We start from the raw sequence: 6,126 nt of genomic DNA, 5'->3' as shown, positions 1-6,126 counted from the left end.
AGCCATCATTGTTGTTTGGCGGGCCCGGGCTGGGGATTCGAACCCGCCACCTTAGGTGTATGTGGCTGGCGCCTTAGCCGCCTGAGCCACAGGCAGCGAGCCTAGATCATTTTTATTTTATTTTATTTGAGACAGTGTCTCACTTTGCCGCCCTCAGTAGAGTGCTGTGGTGTCACAGCTCACAGCAACCTCCAGCTCTTGGGCTTAGGCGATTCTCTTGCCTCAACCTCCCGAGTAGCTGGGATTACAGGTGCCTGCCACAATGCCCGGCCAGGATCGAACCCACCACCCTCGATATATGGGGCAGGCGCCCTACTCACTGAGCCACAGGTGCCACCCTAGGTTGCGTAGTTCAAACCCTACCCCAGCCTTTGAGGTGGTCGCCCCGCTGAACTTCAGTTTCCTTATCCACAAAGTGAGATAATAACAGGCCTACCCCCACTGTACTGTTGTGGGAACTAAGTGAGATAATGCTTATTTGAGTGCTTACCTCACATCGCAGTGCTTGACGCATAGCAATATTCACTAAATAATAATCTGTTGCTTGGTTCCCAATTCATTCCCCGTCATTGGGCAGTCTGTCACTTAAGGTATTCGAATCCTCAGTCTGGCTTAGAGGATTTGGAGGTGACCTTCCTCTGGGAAGCAGACACATAAGCAAAGAAATCATTGAACATAATGGACTCTATTTAGTGATCCCCTCTAAAAAAAAAAATGTCTTTAGTCTTAAACAGACCCTGGGTACGTTGGAGGGAGTGATAATTATTCTTCACAGAGAGCTGGTTATAGTCAGCTTTTTCCTGCATTGGGAGAACATGGTGTGCCTTTGTAATGTTGGTTTGGTATTCCTTTTCACGCCAAGGTTTTCTGCCATTAGACTCATTGCTTGGATATTTTGAAGTAGTAGTGGAGAATGGGTAATTCTCTTTGTTTGCTAATGGATTTTTTTAAATGTGATAAAATTTCACATTGTATGGGTGGCGCCTGTGGCTCAGAGGAGTAGAGCGCCAACCCCATATCCTGGAGGTGGTGGGTTCAAACCCAGCCCTGGCCAAAAAGAAAAAAATTTTTCACATTGCATAAAATTAGCTGTTTTAAAATGAACAATTCAGTGATAATCAGTACATTCATAATATTGTGCAAGCACTGCTTCTATCTAGGTCCAAAACATTTTCAGGAATTCAAAAAAGAATCCTAGTACCCATTAAGCAGTTATTCCCCATTTCCCACTTACCTTACCATTTGATAACCACAAAATCTGCTTTCTGCCTCTATAGAGTTACCCAGTATGGGTATTTTATATGAATGGATGCATGCCATATGGTAGCCATTTATACCTAACTTCTTTTTTTTTATTATTGAGATAGAGTCTCACTTTGCAAGCCCTCAGTAGAGTGCTGTAGCGTCATAGCTCACAGCAAACTCAAACTCTTGGGCTCAAGTGATTCTCTTGCCTCAGCCTCCCTAGTAGCTGGGACCACAGGGACCTGCCACAATGCGCAGCTATGTTTTGTTTTGTTTTAGCTGGCCCAGTGCATGTGGGCACTGAGATGGGCGCCCAGCCCCTAACTTCTTTCACTTAGCATGTTTCCAAGGTTCTGTCATGTATCACACATCAGTATTAATTCCTCTTTATAGCTGAGTAGTGCCCCATTGTATCCATGTACCATTTTTTTTTAAGAGACAGAGTCTCACTTTGTCACCCTCAGTAGAGTGCTGTGGTGTCACAGCTCACAGCAATGGGCTCTCCAGCTCTTGGGCTTAGCAATTCTCTTGCCTCAGCCTCTGGAGTAGCTAGGACCAGAGGCACCTGCCACAACGCCTGGCTATTTTGTTGTTGTTGTTGCAGTTTGGTCAGGACGGGTTTGAACCTGCCACCCTCGGTATATGGGGCTGGTGCCCTACTCACTGAGCCACAGGTGCCGCCCATATACCACTATTTCTTTATCTATTCATTGCTGATTGGTATTTGGGTTTCCAGCTTATGACTATTGTCAACAGTGCTGCTCTGAACATGTGTGTATGTGTATTTATTTGAGTACCTGCTTGCTTTTTTTTTTTTTTAGTATATACCTATAAGTAGAATTGTTGAATCATTTGGCAATTCTGTTTAACTTTTTAAGGAACTACCAAAATGTTTTCCCCAGGGCGGTGTCTGTGGCTCAAAAGGGTAGGGTGCTGGTCCCATATGCCTAGAGGTCATGGGTTCAAACCCAGCCCTGGCCAAAAACTGCAACAACAACAACAAAAAAAGTGTTTTCTCCAGTTATTTTCCATTTCCTCCAATCCATGAGGATTCCTGTTTCTTCACGTACTCACCAATACTTCTGACTTTCTGTTTTATTTTATTATCCTAATAGGTGTCCAATGGTATCTCTCTGTGGTTTTGATATGCATTACCCTGCTTACTGATGATGTTGACTAACTTTACATGTGCTTCTTAGCCATTTGTATTTCATATTTGCAGAAATATCTGTTCAAGTCTTTTTTCCATTTAAAAATTGGTTTATCTTTTTATTGTTGGGTTGTAAGATTCCTTTATATCATATGGAAAGGGGACTGGGGGAAGAAAATTAAAAACCTCTCCCAGTCTTTGCATATCCATGCTGGGGTACTCCATTGTTTAGAATGTTTACAGCTCTGGCTCAACAACCATAGCACAGTGGTTATGGTGCCGGCCACATGCAGGGAGGCTGGCGGGTTCATACCTGGTCCAGGCCAGCTAAACAACAACGACAACTGCAACAAAAAATAGTTGGGCGATGTGGCAGGCGCCTATAGTTCCAGCTACTTGGGAGGCTGAGGCAAGAGAATTGCTTAAGCCCAATAGTTTGAGATTGCTGTGAGCTGTGATGCCATGGCACGCTACCAAGGGTGACATTATGAGACTCTGTCTCAAAAAAAAAAAAAAAAAAAAAGATAAAAGAATGTTTACAGCTCTGCCTTAGCCTTCATTTCCTGCTTCTGCTGAACCTAGGTATCAGCCAGAGGTAAAAACTTAGGGATTCCTCAGATCTTTTCTGAGCCTGTGTCCTACCCTGGGCATGCATGTCACTTTATAAATTCTTCAGTATATGTGAATAACCTTATGACCCAAAGAAACTTTCAATCCAGCTTTTCCACTCAAGCTCTGACATGTCTCATTTATTTTCCTCCATTGTACCTTTTTTTTTTTTTTTTTTTTTTTTGAGACAGAGCCTCAAGCTGTCCCCCTGGGTAGAGTGCCGTGGCATTACAGCTCACAGCAACCTCCAACTCCTGGGCTCAAGCGAGTCTCCTGCCTCCGCCTCCCAAGTAGCTGGGACCACAGGCGCCCGCCACAACGCCTGGCTATTTTTTGGTTGCAGCCGTCATTGTTGTTTGGCGGGTCCGGGCTGGGGATTCGAACCCGCCACCTTAGGTGTACGTGGCTGACGCCTTAGCCGGTTGAGCTATAGGCGCCGAGCCCATTGTACCTTTTGACCCAGGCAAATGTAGGTTCTTGCCTTACAGTGTTTTTGTTTTTGTTTTTGTTTTTTGTAGAGACAGAGGCTCACTTTATTGCCTTCAGTAGAGTGCTGTGGTATCTCACAGCTCACAGCAACTTCAGACTCCTGGGTTTAGGCGATTCTTTTGCTTCAGCCTGGTGAGTAGCTGGGACTACAGGTGCCCGCCACAACACCCAGCTATTTTTGTGTTGTTGTTGCAGTTTGTCCCAGGCTGGGTTTGAACCTACTACCCTTAGTATATGGGGCCAGCACCTACACACTGTGCTACAAGCACTGCCCGCCTTACAATGTTTTTAAGGAATGTATTCTGAGTTAAAAGTCCTTAAGTCAATCTTTCTATGGCCTCTAAGCATGTTGGAACAAAGACAATACAGTTGTACTTAGCTTAACAATGAGGATATTTTGTGGAAAATGCATCTTCAGGCCATTTCCTCCTGCAGACATAGCTGGTGTTTACAGAAGCCTAGATGGCATAGCCTACTACACATCTAGGTTATATGGGATAGGCTGTTGCTTCTAGGCTACAGTCCTGTATGACATGTTACTGTAATGAATTTTGTAGACACATATAACACAGTGGTAAATATTCGTGTATCTAAATGTATCTAAGCATAGGAAATGTACAGTAAAAACACAGTGTTACAATCTTATGGAAACAGTGTCTTCATATATGTTGTTATACAGCACATGACTGTACTTTGAGAATGGGTCTGCAACTGAGGCCATTATCACCCTGAGTGTTCTTGATCTTGGCTCATCTTGGAAGCTAAGGAGGGTTGGGCTTGGTTAGTACTTGGATGGGAGAATGGGGACTCTCTCTTCCCTCAGGAACCAAGACTACGTCCTGAGACCACAGGCTGCTGTTATCTTGACTCCTGCAGTGCTGGGGGAAAAAGATAGGGGTAACAACACAGGATAATACATCAAGGCTCTCCTGCCATGTTCAAGTTGCCTTTTTCTTGATTCAGAGTTTGCTTGATTGGCATACACCTTTGATTTCCAATATCAAAGGACAAAATTACAAATTTAGTTAATGATCTCAGTTGGCTTTCCCCTGCAATTCTAGAATTGCCAACACTAATGAGGAAGGTCAGATTGATTTTAGTGATGTGGAACTTTAGCACAGGTGACTCCATTTTGGTTTTTGGTCTGTTGAAAACTAGTGTTGAAACTTAGTCCAAAACAATGGCCTCCTATAATTTTTACTTCATGCCATCAAAGTTTGGATAACATTGATTCTGAAAGTTTTTAATTTAGTTTTTTTTCTTTTATTTTTGTAGAGACAGTCTCACTTTGTTGCCCTTGGTAGTGTGCTGTGGTGTCACACAGCTCATAGCAACCTTCAACTCCTGGGCTTAGGCGATTCTCTTGCCTCAGCCTTCCGAATAGCTGGGACTACAGACACCTGCCACAACGCCTGGCTATTTTTTAGTTGCAGTTCCACCAGGGCCGGGTTTGAACCTGCCACCCTTGGTATATGGGGCTGGCGCCCTACCCACTGAGCCATAGAAACCACACAGTTTAGTGTTTGTTTTTTTTTTCTTTCTTATGTTCTCTTGAAGGAACGGGCCCTTGGAAGCTACCTATTCCAATATTCTTGCTTACCTCTTTTGATTCATGAATGGGTGATTTATGTCCCTGAAGTAAATAAAAACAAATACTCTCCTCCCAAATTATTATTCAGCAAATATTTCCTGAGCATCTGACAAGTGAATACAGTAGACACTATCCATGTCCTCACAGACCTGATATCCTAGTGTAGAAGCCAGACAATACACAAGCAAGCTAACACTAACACTATTTCAGCTATTTATAAGTACCAAGAAGTAAATGCTAGGCTGAGCTTGGGGCTTATGCCTATAATCCCCAACACTTTGGGAGGCTAAAAGTAGACCACCTTGGGCAATATAGTGAGACCCCCATCTCTACAAAAACACTAAAATTAGCCCAGTTATGGTATTGCACTCCTGTAGTCCCAGGTACTCAGGAGTCTGAGGCAAGAGTCAGGAAACGGGAAGATCACTTGAGCACAGGATTTGGAGGTTGCAGTGAGCTATGATGATGTCACTGCACTCCAGCCTCAGCAACAGAATAAGAACCTATCTCTGAAAAACAAGGTGGGGAACAGGTGGTGCCTGTGGCTCAAGGAGTAGGGCGCTGGCCCCATACACTGGAGGTCCTGGGTTCAAACTTGGCCCTGGCCAAAAACTGCAAAGAAAAAAAAAAGAACAAGGTTAGGAGAGAGAAGGAGATGAAAGAAGGAGTAAATGCTAGTCAGGGGTCCTCAAACTTTTTAAACAGGGTGCCAGTTCACTATCCCTCAGAGCGTTGGAGGGCCGGACTGCAGGCGCCAGGACGAGTCAGCTGCTAAGCAGGACAGGCAGTGGCAGCAAAAACACCCGACGGGCCAGATAAATGTCCTAGGAGGGCCGCATGTGGCCCACAGGCCGTAGTTTGAGGATACCTACTCAGATGGTAATAGAGTGGCTAATTTTGCCAAAATGGAGTCAGGGAAGACTTCCCTAAGGAAGCGACATTTGAGATGACACTTGAAATAGAGGGGAGAGGAACCTAGCAGAGAAAAGCCACATTGCAGAGGGACCCTCTTTCCTTTGTAGTGTTCCCCTAGAATCTTAGC

This window comes from Otolemur garnettii, unplaced genomic scaffold, assembly GCF_000181295.1.
Source record: "Otolemur garnettii isolate 467f Iridium unplaced genomic scaffold, OtoGar3 scaffold00127, whole genome shotgun sequence".
Taxonomy (NCBI): domain Eukaryota; kingdom Metazoa; phylum Chordata; class Mammalia; order Primates; family Galagidae; genus Otolemur; species Otolemur garnettii.
The sequence above is the reverse complement of the archived record's forward strand: the minus strand, read 5'-3'. Positions refer to the sequence as shown.